General features: G+C 41.7%; 1 long non-coding RNA gene across 3 annotated transcripts; it reads right to left on the bottom strand.

Annotated features, from left to right (window-relative positions):
• Positions 1 to 415: 415 nt before the first annotated feature.
• Positions 416 to 13,211, bottom strand: LOC144107654 (uncharacterized). Of its 3 annotated transcripts, XR_013309347.1 has the most exons (6): positions 13,193 to 13,211; positions 10,584 to 10,668; positions 10,351 to 10,415; positions 7,556 to 7,724; positions 1,472 to 1,583; positions 416 to 516 (listed from the first exon to the last, which is right to left on the bottom strand). It is a non-coding gene; the product is annotated as an uncharacterized LOC144107654 (long non-coding RNA). The 3 variants fall into 3 exon arrangements; XR_013309348.1 differs by lacking the exons at positions 10,351 to 10,415; positions 10,584 to 10,668; positions 13,193 to 13,211 and adding an exon at positions 8,391 to 8,465; XR_013309346.1 differs by lacking the exons at positions 416 to 516; positions 1,472 to 1,583; positions 7,556 to 7,724 and adding an exon at positions 9,657 to 9,733.
• Positions 13,212 to 13,758: the final 547 nt, after the last annotated feature.

The raw sequence follows: 13,758 nt of genomic DNA, 5'->3' as shown, positions 1-13,758 counted from the left end.
AAAAAACGCAGAACCGCATTTTTTTATCCTGAGCACCACTAGAACAGTTGAAAAAAAACGGCACCTGTCAGGACAGGGGCTCGATGTAGAAAAGGCACCTGCTAATGATGATCATAGAACCAGGACAAAAATACAGCTACGCCTAGAGCTGTTCTACATCAGTATAACATATGTGGCCAGGAAGCCATTCCGGCACTGAGGCAACCAAATAAAAAAAAGAAGCAAAACAGCATTTTTTTACCCTGAGCACCACTAGAACAGTTTGGAAAAAAACGGCCCCTGTCAGGATAGGGGCTCGATGCAGATGAGGCACCTGCTGATCAGGCTTCCTAAAATCAGAACAAAAATACAGCTATGCCTAGACCTGTTCGCCATCAGCATGACATATGTGGTCAGGAAGCCATTCCCCCATGCCACATACTAAACAGAATCTTCAGCTTTCAGGAGATGGGTCCACGCGTGCCGCATCCAGAGCAGGGGCTCTATATAGGGGAGGAACCTCCTGAAGATGTAGTCCTATAAGGGTGTTGAGAATTGCAGTGCTTCATTAGTGTTCCGACCATTGATAATGCAGTTCATGATCTGCAAAACTGAAGTAACTGAGATCAAGGACAAGAATATTTCTGAACACTGTAGCATGCACTGAGTCACATTTTCGTATGACTGAGCACAATATTCTGTGCTGGATTTTCCACCTCCTGCCACTGAACAAAAACAGTGGCACCTCAATGGGCATAAAAGCTATGGGCGCAGAAAATACTTCCACCGCATCCGTCCTTCCTAAGGCATGTAGCCAGAAATGTTTTTTTTTTTTGGGGTGGGTGGCACTTGTACAGATAATTTTCCAAGCACGGGAGGCGAGAAAAAAATTCAGGGGGCACTTTGTTGACCTTAAGTGCTGTGAGGCGAAAGCCTTTAGCACGGTGTTGCTCCTTGTGTCACTGATGTGTGGTTAAGATCCTAATTAAGTAATCAATTGTTTGTGATTCTTAAATGCTAGAGACACTGGAAGGCGTTTGGGAGGCATCCGTCAGATTCGACGCCTTTCTGCAAACACTCTCCAGCGTCCTAAACAAAGAGAACTACATATGCGTTGGCAGGAAGTAGCGTAGTAGTTAGCATGCTCGGCTGCAGAACGAAAGGATGTTGGTTCGAATCCCATCGTTCACAAAGATTTCCTTCTTATCGAGTTGAAGAGCGTAAGGTCCGGACGGGCGGACACGAGCAGGAAACATTAGAGGCCTTCTCTTAATACCCATTATGAACACTGGCAAGACAGCATAGTATGTTCCCTGTGGAATTGATCGAAGTTTGTTAGGGAAGCTGCTGAATTTCTTATTTCTCCAGTGAATAATGGAGGCCTGAACAAAAGCAGGAAGCGTATACGCAATAAAAAAGAGCAGCTTTAAGCGAGAACATAATAAACAGATACACCAGAAAAAATTAATTCAAAAGTAGAGAGTTTTTGTACCTTTTGGTTGCATTCTTGATACAGGTTGAACAATTTTTCAGCCACGACATGACACCATATTGTATTTCTTTTAAGGTTGCTTGGGTTATGGCTTGCATCTGGGTTACTCCTCCTGCAGATAAATAGTAAATGGTAGACATTTGTAACCAATAAATGCACAGTACATCTCGCACCTAAAAGGAAAGCGCGAAACTAATTTGCTCCAAATAAGGAGAAAAGTAAAGTGAAACAGAGACAAGGCGCCACGCTCCTCTCAAGCACTTTGTGCATTGTATTGCCTACTTCTGGTAAACGAGGCTTTTCTCAAGTTAAATCTTGGTTTAATCCTTTCTCCCGACTTGTCAGCAAATACCTGCATCAATGAGTAAAACTGCAATCGATTCAAAATTCTGAACTAGATGTGTACTGAAAATCAAATTATGCTCAATTAAGAAAACCTTGTTATTAAACTACAGTTCATATTACAGGTCCCTCCACGCACTTTCATGGTAATAAATGTATAGTTAAACAATTTTTCATTACTTTTGTTCAATGGTTCCGAACCTTACCACAGCCATGGCTGGCTATACAGCTCCATGGAATTTAATCAATTCTAATACTATCAGTATCGTTGCAACAAACGAAATCTGGCTGTGCACGTGTGCCACTCTTAAGCACAGAAACATGGACGCACAAAGGCACAGCCACGTCGCATGGGAGCATATCATGAAGCCTGTTCTGAAGCTCATCTCTACTAATGACCATGGACCGGATTTGCTGCAGTCCCACCACACAACCAGTACTGTGGTAAGCAGCGTGGGAGTGTATCAGTATGCTGCTGAATGACATGCATTCTCTTTAGATGCGTATATTTCTGCCTGGAGAGCCCGTGTTTACTGTGCTGCAATGTTGACAAGGTAGTCTTGGAAACGCAAGAATCAAATACACCTATTAATTCAAAAATTAGATACACCAAAGTTTTTCACCCATATACATGTCTAGAGTGCTGAATCAACCAGAACTATAGAGCATTATTCATGGCTATCTTAGTTTACTATTTTTTTGAGAGACGGAGAAGCTAGTTACTATCGTTGTAAAAAAATTCGGGTCTCAACACCACTTCTAACTGACAGCACTGCAATCTTGAGTGGGCACTCAAGTGCTCGAGACATGTGTGGACAACTGTACTAACTTATTCTAGACTGTGGTGACTGTATGCGCTAGTTTAAAAGCGATTCTATTTTAGTTCATTAACTTACTAGCCGAAATGGCTGACTTCAGTTTTGATATTCATCATTACTGACAATAGCTTCGAGCGACGGCAGCATCCAGCGAACATCTCTTGATCTGCTATTTCAACTGTGCAGATACGACTGGCATTTCCCGGATTGTCAAGCGCTGCCCGGTGAAGGATCCATCGGACATTGCGGATTTGCCTGGCTTTTTCTACCGCTCGAACTGCACAGTGCTCCCGAGAGCTGTGTGACGCCCAGGCCCCTGCCGCGTACACCGTCACCGCCGTGATCACCGGAGCAATCACCGCCGCACGCCCCTACTGCGCTTGCGCGCCTGACGGATAAATCAAGAGCACACGGGGAGGCAGTCATTTGGCAGCGACGGCAACATCCAGCGAACATCTCTTGATCTGCTATTTCAACTGTGCAGGTTAGTTTGTTACCCTATTTAATGTACGCGTAGTGGTGCTTGTGCTGCTGTCGCTGCCAAGGACTTGTATATTTTGCTGTATTACCGGGCCTATTGTGGTTTCCTGCTGTAGTGTAAACAATGTCCCATGTCTGCTTCACTTGTGATGAAGCATTCCATGAAAATGAGGGGCGTGTAGCTTGTTCTGAGTGTGTGCACGAATACCATTTTGGAAAATGCGCGGGAATAGCTGAAAAGTCATTCAAAGGAAAATCCGAAGCTGCAAAGAAAACATGGCGATGCCAAAATTGCCGGAGCTCGGTACAAGGTGGTAGCAACACTGATGAAAACAAGATTGACATGGATTTGCTATCCTTGGATCTATTAATCTAAAGCTAGAATGCCTACCTTCCCTCGCCGCTCGAGTAGAAACTATGGAGGAGTCTGTTACGCACATGTCTGCCATTTTTGAGGAACTGAAAAAAACTATTTTCGTGCAGGAAAATGAAATTAAGGTACTTAGGAAGCAGGTACAGGAACTGGAGATGAAGGAGGATGAGAACCAATCTGCTCAGGCTCAGCTTCGGCGGGAAGTGAACGAACTTGAATTCCGAAATAGGCAGCTTAATTTAGAAATCCATGGGGTGCCTCTCGTGCAAGGTGAAAACTTGCATAATGTGCTAAACAGAGTTGCAGACCAGCTGGAAACGCCACATTTGGTCGAGCATGACGTTGCCTCGGTACACAGGCTACCCGCACAGAAAGACAAAATTCCCGGAATAATCGTCCGTTTCACAAGGCAGTCGACAAGGGAATCTTGGTTAAGTAAAAAGAGCAAGCTAAATGATAGCCATCCACGCATCTTCATCCAGGAAAACTTGACCCGTCACAACAGAGACCTGCTACAAGCTACAAAGAACTGGGCCAAAGAAGCTGGTTTTAAATACGTGTGGCATACGCATGGAAAGGTTCGTTTGAGAATGTCTGATGGTGCAAACGCAATTCACGTTAGAAGCCGTGATGACCTCGACCGCCTTCTGCCCAAATGATGAGCCCAGCCAGTATCATTCTTGAACAGAGAAGCTAGAGATGGATGAACACGATTTCTATTCACCAGATGACTTGAACAATGTGGTATCTCATTTGAGATGTCATGCGTTAAAATCTGTGCATTTAAACGCCAGATCTGTCCGAAACAAAGCACTTCTGTTAGATGAATTCTTTAGCCAATTTTCTTTCAATTTTTCAGTTGTCATGTTCAGTGAAACATGGAGCAAAAATGAGAGATGTTTTTAGAATGGAAGGCTATAATACACATTATCTCAACCGACCTTGTGGTCGCAGTGGTGGTGTTGCAGTTCTAACTTTAGAACAAATGGACTGCGAACTAGTAGACGCTTTCAGTATTGTAACTCCCGATTACGAAGTTTTATCTTTATTTGCGGATAAAGTACTGTATTCGGTTTGTTATCGGCCGCCAAGTGGGCATGTTCCAACATTTCTTGAATTTTATGAAAGCTTTCTTTCGTTTGTTGTGGAAAGCAGGTGCATGTTGGTAGCTGCAGGTGATTACAACATTGATATGGGTATTGATACTCCTGTTTGTGCCAATTTTACCAATATTTTGCTGTCAAATGGGTTTAACAATGTTATAAATAATCCAACAAAAATAACAACTAATTGCCAGTCAGTATTGGGTGTCTTCATAACAAATTTTGTATTATCGGATGTAAAAGCTGGTGCATTAGCATGTTCTATTAGTGATCATCTTCCGGTGTTTTTTTGCCTAGATGTTGCCAGCATTCCTAAACATCCGCCTGCTGAAAACCTTTACCAGCCAGTAACTGACGCGGCTCTCGATGCATTCAGAAAAGAATTGATTCAAGTAGACTGGCGAAAGGTCCTGACTTTGGTCGATGCTGGCAATGCTTATGATGCATTTTTAGATATATATAAAGGTTTTTACCAAGTTCACTTTCCTGTAAAAAAGCGCCAAATAAATAGGAAAATTCGGAAACCATGGGTAACATACGAACTCTACCAACAAATGAGAACAAAAGACAGACTGTTCAGAAAATTTCTTCGCACGCGTAATCTTAATGACTTGACGATTTTCAAACAATATCGAAACAAACTAACCAAGAAATTATGCATTGCGCGAAAAGATTACTTCTCATCTTTTGTGGATGTCAAAAATGCACCGAGCGCACTGCTTTGGGACAAACTAAATATGTTACTACGCCGTGGTAATAGCAGGAGCTGCATATCCAAACTTACTATTAAGGGCAAGGACTTGCAAGGGGCGGAACTGGCTGATGCTTTCAACACTTTTTTCGCAAATATGAGTACACCAGGTAGTTCCCACAACGCATGTCAATATATGAACAGGAGGAATGATAGAACTTTATATTTACAGCCAGTCACAGTGCAGGAAGTGATTTCAACAATTAGAAGTTTAAACAACAGCAGCAGTAGGGATATCGATGAAATTCAAATAAAACCCGTCAAATACGTCGCAGATGTAATTGCACCAGTTCTTACGAATATTTTTAATATGTGTTTACTACGTCTATATTCCCAGTAAATTTGCAGGTTGCCAAAGTAGTAGTGCTCTTTAAAAAGGGGAATCGAAACGAATTGGGCAATTATCGGCCTGTATCTATATTGCCGATTTTTTCAAAGGTTTTCGAGAAAATAATTCATTGCAGGGTTTTGAATTTCATCGAAACCTCCAATGTATTAACACCTTACCAATTTGGTTTCCGGAAGAATATGTCAACTGAATTAGCCTTGCTTCACCAAAAAGAATATATTTTAACACAATTTGAGAACAAGAAAATCGTGGTTGGCTTATTTGTTGACTTCTCCAAGGCTTTTGACTTGGTCAATCATGAAGTTTTATTGAACAAGTTGGATATTTATGGTGTACGTGGATGTGCGTTACATTTACTACGGTCATATTTGTCCCACCGGCGACAAGTAGTCCAAATTAATAACTCTCGATCACAAGTCCTACCACTGGCTTGTGGTGTCCCACAAGGTAGCATATTGGGGCCTTTGCTCTTTAACCTTTATATAAATGACATTGTTAATATTAACCAGGATGCCAAATTTATCATATACGCAGACGATACTAGTATATTTTTCTCTGGTAATAATATCGATCAACTTATCTCTAGTTGCAATGACACAATAGTTCAACTACAACAATGGTCGTCCTATAATTTATGAAATTAACACAAATAAAACAAAAGCCGTTATCTTTCGGGCAAAGAATAAGCTCATGCCGATATTATTTTTAACTCTCGTCCTGATGATATTGTTGACCATTTCAAAAGCCTTGGTGTGACATTTACTGCTCACATGTCCTGGGAAACTCATGTGAACTTACTAGTGACAAATTTAGCTTGGATAACTGGAGCAGTTGGTCGTCTCAGATACATTCTTTCTACAAAACTTAAACTATTGGTTTATAATTCACTCTTTTATTCACATGTTAACTATTGTCAACTTGTCAGGGGTACAACTACATTCTCTAACCTACAAAAAAATTATGTCATGCGTACAACGCCGATTATAATGCAACAACTGCAGGTTTTTTTCATAGAGCGCATGTCATTGCGGCTCATAAACTATATCTCTACCGTCTGAGTACTAGATTTAAATATGAAGTAAGATATAACATACATAACCTTGGTACTCTGGCATATTTAGAAAAGAATGAACAATATTATGCTACAAGACATGGAGAATGTTGGAAAATCGTTGCACCCCGTTTGAACTCTGGCATGGAACGCCTATGTTATTCTTTACCATCACTGTTAAACCATTATCTGTCTACTAACTTTGATTTATTTATTTGCTCCGCTGCTAAGCTTCGCTCTATGTTTACTGAGGATGAATAACTGATTTTACTTATCCTGGGATTTCAGTTTTCGGACCACTCTGTTTTGCTTCTGTTCTGCACTGATCAAGTGTTTTCATTTTCTTTTGTTTGACTGTATGAATTGATTGCTGTTGACCAAACGCTGCTCATTAAGTGGGGCGACGGACTCGTCAAGCCGCCTATTGACGGCTTTTTTCCGTCGTCCTCCATCTGTGTACTGCACATGTGGAAATAAAGTCTTCTTCTTCTTCTTAATTTGAGTATTCTGATTTCTTAACCACTAGCACTGTCAAATTTGTCCACCATAAACCTGAATCAATTTATTTTGCAGTAAAAAAAGAAATTAAAACTTTTCTGTCAGATCAGAATTATACGCATACCGGTCATCACCAACCCAACGCAGCCATCACCAGTGTTGAAAACAAATCAAACCTAGAAGATGCCAATTTACAGAACAATTCATCCCTCTTAAGGATCACTTTAGAAGAGTGTCATGTTACCTTGTTTGCCATATGACATACTAAAAGTACAGCTTAGCATTGTCATTTCACTGAAGAAAAAGGCTAAGGACTCACTTTGAAGGACAATGAAAAGGTGCAGGTCAGCAAATGCTTTTTCCCCTTTTGACTGTAGAGGCTGAATTTTTGTCCAAGCTCATTTCACAGAATCCCCGCCAATATTTGTGCTGTCGCCGAATGTCGGTTGTCTCCTCCAGTACCGCCTAGCTCATTGGCTGGCTGATGCCTGAACAAATGAAAAAATGAATGATTAAACAAGACAGCACTGCTTGCATTATTTTCAACGAAGCACGAAGTATTGATTTCACATTTTTAGGTAAATGAAGTTAGGTATGGTTCTTACTGCCACACATTACAACTCAATTATATTCGTCTCGAACTGCAGCAAACTAGAAGGCAAAAGCAGGAGGTGGCACCTTTCACAGGCATTCTTTTTCATCTGCTCACCAGCCAAATAAAGAGCATCTTAAGAAAGCTGCCGCATCGAGCTCGTTTCCACTCCACCGCTGAATGCATACATGCCTCCCACTCCAGTCTTTATCCACTTGTCTTGAAGAATATTAATAATACTGTAACTGCAAACCGAAGACTGTTTTAATACGCAGCCAGCTGCTAGTAATTGATGCTGCCCATTCGATGATTGGCTACGCATCTGCATGCTGTTTTCCGCCTCCATCTTATGCAGAAAGGGCACAAACCGAGGGCACTTGTAGTTACTAACACCTCTTGAAAGCCATTGGTCTTCAATGAAGCTAGGAAATCCGAGAGCCCATATGTTAGTCTCCGAAATGCCCCTGCCGATTCACCCTTGGCACGCGAACCGAAAAAAGCATAGTAATGCAAGACCATAAAATTAAATTTGATAGTAGCTTTGTTACATTGTTATACATACTTTATGCCGAGCAAGGCACTGAAACATCTTGGCCCCTGTCAGGAGGTGACTCCACAGGAGACTGCACAGAAACTAATATTTAAAACAAACAAAAATCTGTATTTAGTCTGAAACGTTGTCAAAAGGTTCCTTACGCAAAGAAAACTGATGAACGCCTTCTGATGTTTATGTTTGTCATTGGTAGGCAGCATGTGGTAGCGCTCAGACTCTTTACCTTTGTTATTCTGATGCTCTACATTACATTTAGCTTTTATTTATAAACCTGCTACAAGATGCAGAGCATTGTTTTAGATGTGTTTTTTGCAGTCTGATATTTCTTTGTCACAAATCATGGAAGAAAGCTGCACTGCACTTTCGTGACAAAGCTGAAGTCTTGGCTAATCTGGTATATTATGCCTCTTTAAATTTTCACCTGTAACAGCAAAATACCCCCCTGTCTGGGCTTAGTCCTTTCACCTTGTGCTCTGCCAGGCACTTGAAATAGTTTTCATTTACCTAGAGAAGACACAAAACTTTAACCACTCGTTAAGAGCTTGCAAGCAAGCAACTCAAATTCTAAGCTGAATGGCCTTAATGACTTGGACTGAGTGGCAACTTCAGCACCGCGTTCCTCGACCAGGGCCCGAAGGGGACTCATGATACGAATGAAAAGTTTTGATTACTCTCACCCAAACATTTTTTTCGTATTACCAATCTGAATGCAAAACATGTCTAATTTCATCACAGGGCACAGAAGTGACGAGAGGGAAAATAACACTATGAAGAACAGTGTTTCGCGGTGTCATTTTGGTGTCACTTCTCGACACTATGACACAATCAACATGTAACCAACTGGCCCACCACTTCGTCCTGACCGAATACAATACTTAAAGCACTAAAATTAAGTTTCATTATTAAACTGGGAAACTTGCCCCATTCTTTGAACTTTAAGGCAATTCTATTTAAAATTTCGCACGTTTCAAACTGGCCAATTAACTTCAGGCAAAATCAGCATCCTTCATTTAGAGAATAGGGTCTTGTTTCTACCAATTTCTGAGCGCGTCAGATTTTTCAGAAACAGTGACCAATGTAACGCATCCACTGCCATTTTATTGCCAAAAATATTGCCATCAGTACAGTGGATTTTTGTTCTCTCAATTGTAACTAAGCACATCACAAAAAGCTTCATAATTCCTAGTATGTTACTTTCACAGAACTGGTACTTTAATGTTGTGATTATAACAAGGCACTGCTTACCTTTGTTGGTCAAAGGGCGTTTATGGCAAATCCTTGATTCCGCCTTTAGTCCCAGCCTGATGAACTGCAGCCAAGGACCCGATTCCTCCGCTTCCCATGAACTTTGTCTAAGAGCCAAAATGTTCGTAGTTTCACAATGCACAACCTTGGTGATTTATTTACGTGAAGAACACAACATTTCTCAATAGCACAATGCATACGCCTCATTAACCTTTATTGTGGTCGCTGAGCTCAATTTATGCAAGTCCACTTTTAGTCTCCAAGTCAGCACCCTCATGCATTAAAGTGTTATAAATGAGGGAACTAAAGAATTCAAAGTGCACTGTTAAAGGCACTTCCTTCCGTCTGTTCTTTTTGGTGACTAAAGCACACAGCTGGCCTTAACTTCATCAACTATAAGTCAAAAATAATACTCAAATTTTGATGAAATAAAATTGATGACCACAGTCAAAAATGGAGCATACAGCCTTAACAGGCTCCAACCATCAGCTCTTTACCTGGTGCAGTCTTGCACAGAAAGGCAACTTCTGCCAGAAATGACACCACATTGAACTGATAAACTGACACAGATTTGTTCTGCATTCATTCTTCACAGAACAAACGTGTTGTACTTCCTCTCTACAAGGCTCAAAGAAGACATAAGTCTATAGACAGCATGTTGGTGCAGCTGACACGTTATTCATATATGGTAACTTCACTGAACAAGCTATATCAAGAGTGATACCTTGATTAGATGATGTTGCCAGGTCATCGGTGTCCTGTGCTTTTGCCTGGCTCTCTCGTACGTGTCTAGAACAAAGACGGGTTATAATCATTCAATTTCAAGTGCAAATTTCAGTCAAGGAAGTGTAGCAGGTCTGTAATTATACCATTCATAATATCTTTACCTGCATTTAGCACATTTTGCTTCCCAACCCCTTGAGCGATGGGAGACCTTGTTATCCAGCCCCACCTTACCGATCCAGCTCGCACTGACGGACAGGAGCCAGGAGCTGCTGGAAGCATATGGGTCCCGTAAATAGGGAACCACCCCGTCTGGTCCCTGCGTGTACCACCGATTTATTTCGGGCTTAATAAATGTTGATTCATCAACATCATCCGAATTCAGACATATATTTCAATGATATAATCTTTTTGTCAATGAATATACAGGAGGTCTCAGAGCACAAAGGCTATACCTGGCTGTCCTCAGGTGTGTTCTTTGTAAAGACAGCATTTGTTAATCTATTACACTACTAGAACAAATTAAAAAAAAACTGCACCTTTCAGGACAGGGGCTCGATGTAGGGGAGTTTTAACACGCCACGATGGCTCAGTAGTTATGGCGCTCGGCTGCTGACCCGAAATACGCGGGTTAGATCCCGGTCGTGGCGGCTGAATTTAAATGAAGGCGAAATTCTAGAGGCCCATGTACTGTGCGATGTCAGTACACGTTAAAGAACCCCAGGTGGTCGAAATTTCCGAAGCCCTTCGCTACAACATTTCTTATAGCCTGAGTCGCTTTGGGACGTTAAGCCCCCATTCCTCATAACATGATGTACAGGAGGCACCTGCTGATGAGGTTGCATAAAACCAGAACAAAAACAACACAGCTATGCCTAGAGCTGCTTTACATCAGTCTTACATATATGGCCTGAAAGCCTTTTTAACACTAAGGCTACATGCAGAAAGAGGACAAAGGCAGCATTTCTTATACCTTATCACGACTAAAATACTTTGCAAAAAAAGATCTTAACTTTCGGGACAGGGGCTCGATGTAGATGATGCACCTGCTGATTAGGTTGCATAAAACCAGAACAAAAAATAGAGCTATGCGTAGAGCTGTATTACATGTCTCAAATGTGTGGCCAGTAATCCTGTCCAGCACTACGGCTACAAACTGAAAAAACGGCGGAACAGCATTTGTTAACCCTTAGCCGACCCGAACAGTTTGCAAAAAAATAAACACCTTTCATGACGGGCTCGATGTGGTGGAGGCACCTGCTGATGATGTTCATAAAACCAGAACAATAAATACAGCTATGTCTATAGCTGTTCTAAATCAGTATCACCTATGTGGCCAGGAAGCCAGTCCGGTGCTCAGGGAACCTAATAAAAAAAACGCAGAACAGCATTTTTTTATCCTGACCACCACTAGAACAGTTGAAAAAAAACGGCACCTGTCAGGACAGGGGCTCGATGTAGAAAAGGCACCTGCTGATGATGATCATAGAACCAGGACAAAAATACAGCTACGCCTAGAGCTGTTTTACATCAGTATAACATATGTGGCCAGGAAGCCATTCCGGCACTGAGGACACCAGCCATAAACAGGAAGCGAAAGAGCATTTTTTTTACCCTGAGCACCACTAGAACAGTTTGGAAAAAAACGGACCCTGTCAGGATAGGGGCTCGATGCAGATGAGGCACCTGCTGATCAGGCTTCCTAAAATCAGAACAAAAATACAGCTATGCCTAGACCTGTTCGACATCAGCATCACATATGTGGTCAGGAAGCCATTCCCCCATGCCACATACTAAACAGAATATTCAGTTTTCAGGAGATGGGTCCACGCGTGCTGCATCCAGAGCAGGGGCTCTACATAGGGGAGGAACCTCCTGAAGATGTAGTCCTATAAGGGTCTTGAGAGTTGCAGCGCTACATTAGTGTTCCGACCATTGATAATGCAGTTCATGATCAGCATAACTGAAGTCACTGAGATCAAGGACAAGAATATTTCTGAACACTGTAGCATGCACTGAGCCACATTTTCGTATGACTGAGCACAATATTCTGTGCTGGATTTGCCACCTCCTGCCACTGAACAAAAAAAGTGGCACCTAAATGGGCACAAAACTTATGGGCGCCGAAAATACTTCCACCGCATCCGTTCTTTCTAAGGCATGTAGCCAGAAATGTTTTTTTTAGGGGGGGGGGGGGGGGTGGCACTTTGATAATTTTCCAAGCAGGGGAGGCGAGAAAAAAATTCAGGGGGCACTTTGTTGACCTTTAGTGCGGTGAGGTGAAAGCCTTTAGCGCGGTGTTGCTCCTTGCGTCACTGATGTGTGATTAAGATCCTAATTAAGTAATCAATTGTTTGTGATTCTTTAATGCTAGAGACTGGAAGGCGTTTGGGAGGCATCGGTCGGATTCGACGCCTTTCTGAAAACACTCTCCAGCGTCCTAAACAAAGAGAACTACATATGCGTTGGCAGGAAGTAGCGTAGTAGTTAGCATGCTCGGCTGCGGAACGAAAGGAAGTGGTTCGAATCCCATCGTTCGTAAAGATTTCCTTCTTATCGAGTTGAAGAGCGTAAAGTCCGGACGGACGGACACGAGCAGGAAACAATACAGGCTTTCTCTTAATACCCATTATGAACACTGGCAAGATAGCATAGCATGTCCCCTGTGGAATTGATCGAAGTTTGTTAGGGAAGCTGCAGTATTTCTTATTTCTCCAGTGAATACTGGAGGCCTGAGCAAAAGCAGGAAAGGCATACACAATAAAAAAGAGCAGCTTTAAGCAAAACCATGAAAAACAGATACACCAGAAAAAAATTAATTCATAAGTAGAGAGTTTTCGTACCTTTTGGTTGCATTCTTGATACGGGTTAAACAATTTTTCAGCCACGACATGACACCATATTGTATTTTTTTTTAAGGTTGCTTGGGTTATGGCTTGCATCTGGGTTACTCCTCCTGGAGATAAATAGTAAATGGTAGACATTTGTAACCAATAAATGCACAGTACATCTCGTACCTTAAAAGAAAGCGCGAAACTAATTTGCTCCTAATAAGGAGAAAAGTACAGTGAAACAGATACAAGGCGCCACGCTCCTCTCAAGCACTTTGTGCATTGTTTTGCCCACTTCTGGTAAAAGAGGCTTTTCTCAAGTTAAATCTTGGTTTAATCATTTCTCCCGGCTTGTCAGCAAATACCTCCATCAATGAATAAAACTGCAATCGATTTAATTTTCTGAGCTAGATGTGTACTCAAAATCAAATTATGCTCAATTAAGAGAACCTCGTTATTAAACTACAGTTCATATTACAGGTCCCTCCACGCACTTTCACGGTAATAAATGTATAGTTAAACAATTTTTCATTACTTTTGTTCAATGGTTCCGAACCTTACCACAGCCATGGCTGGCT

Source organism: Amblyomma americanum, chromosome 10 (assembly GCF_052857255.1).
Source record: "Amblyomma americanum isolate KBUSLIRL-KWMA chromosome 10, ASM5285725v1, whole genome shotgun sequence".
Lineage (NCBI taxonomy): Eukaryota > Metazoa > Arthropoda > Arachnida > Ixodida > Ixodidae > Amblyomma > Amblyomma americanum.
This window is presented reverse-complemented; position numbering and strand designations above follow the sequence as displayed.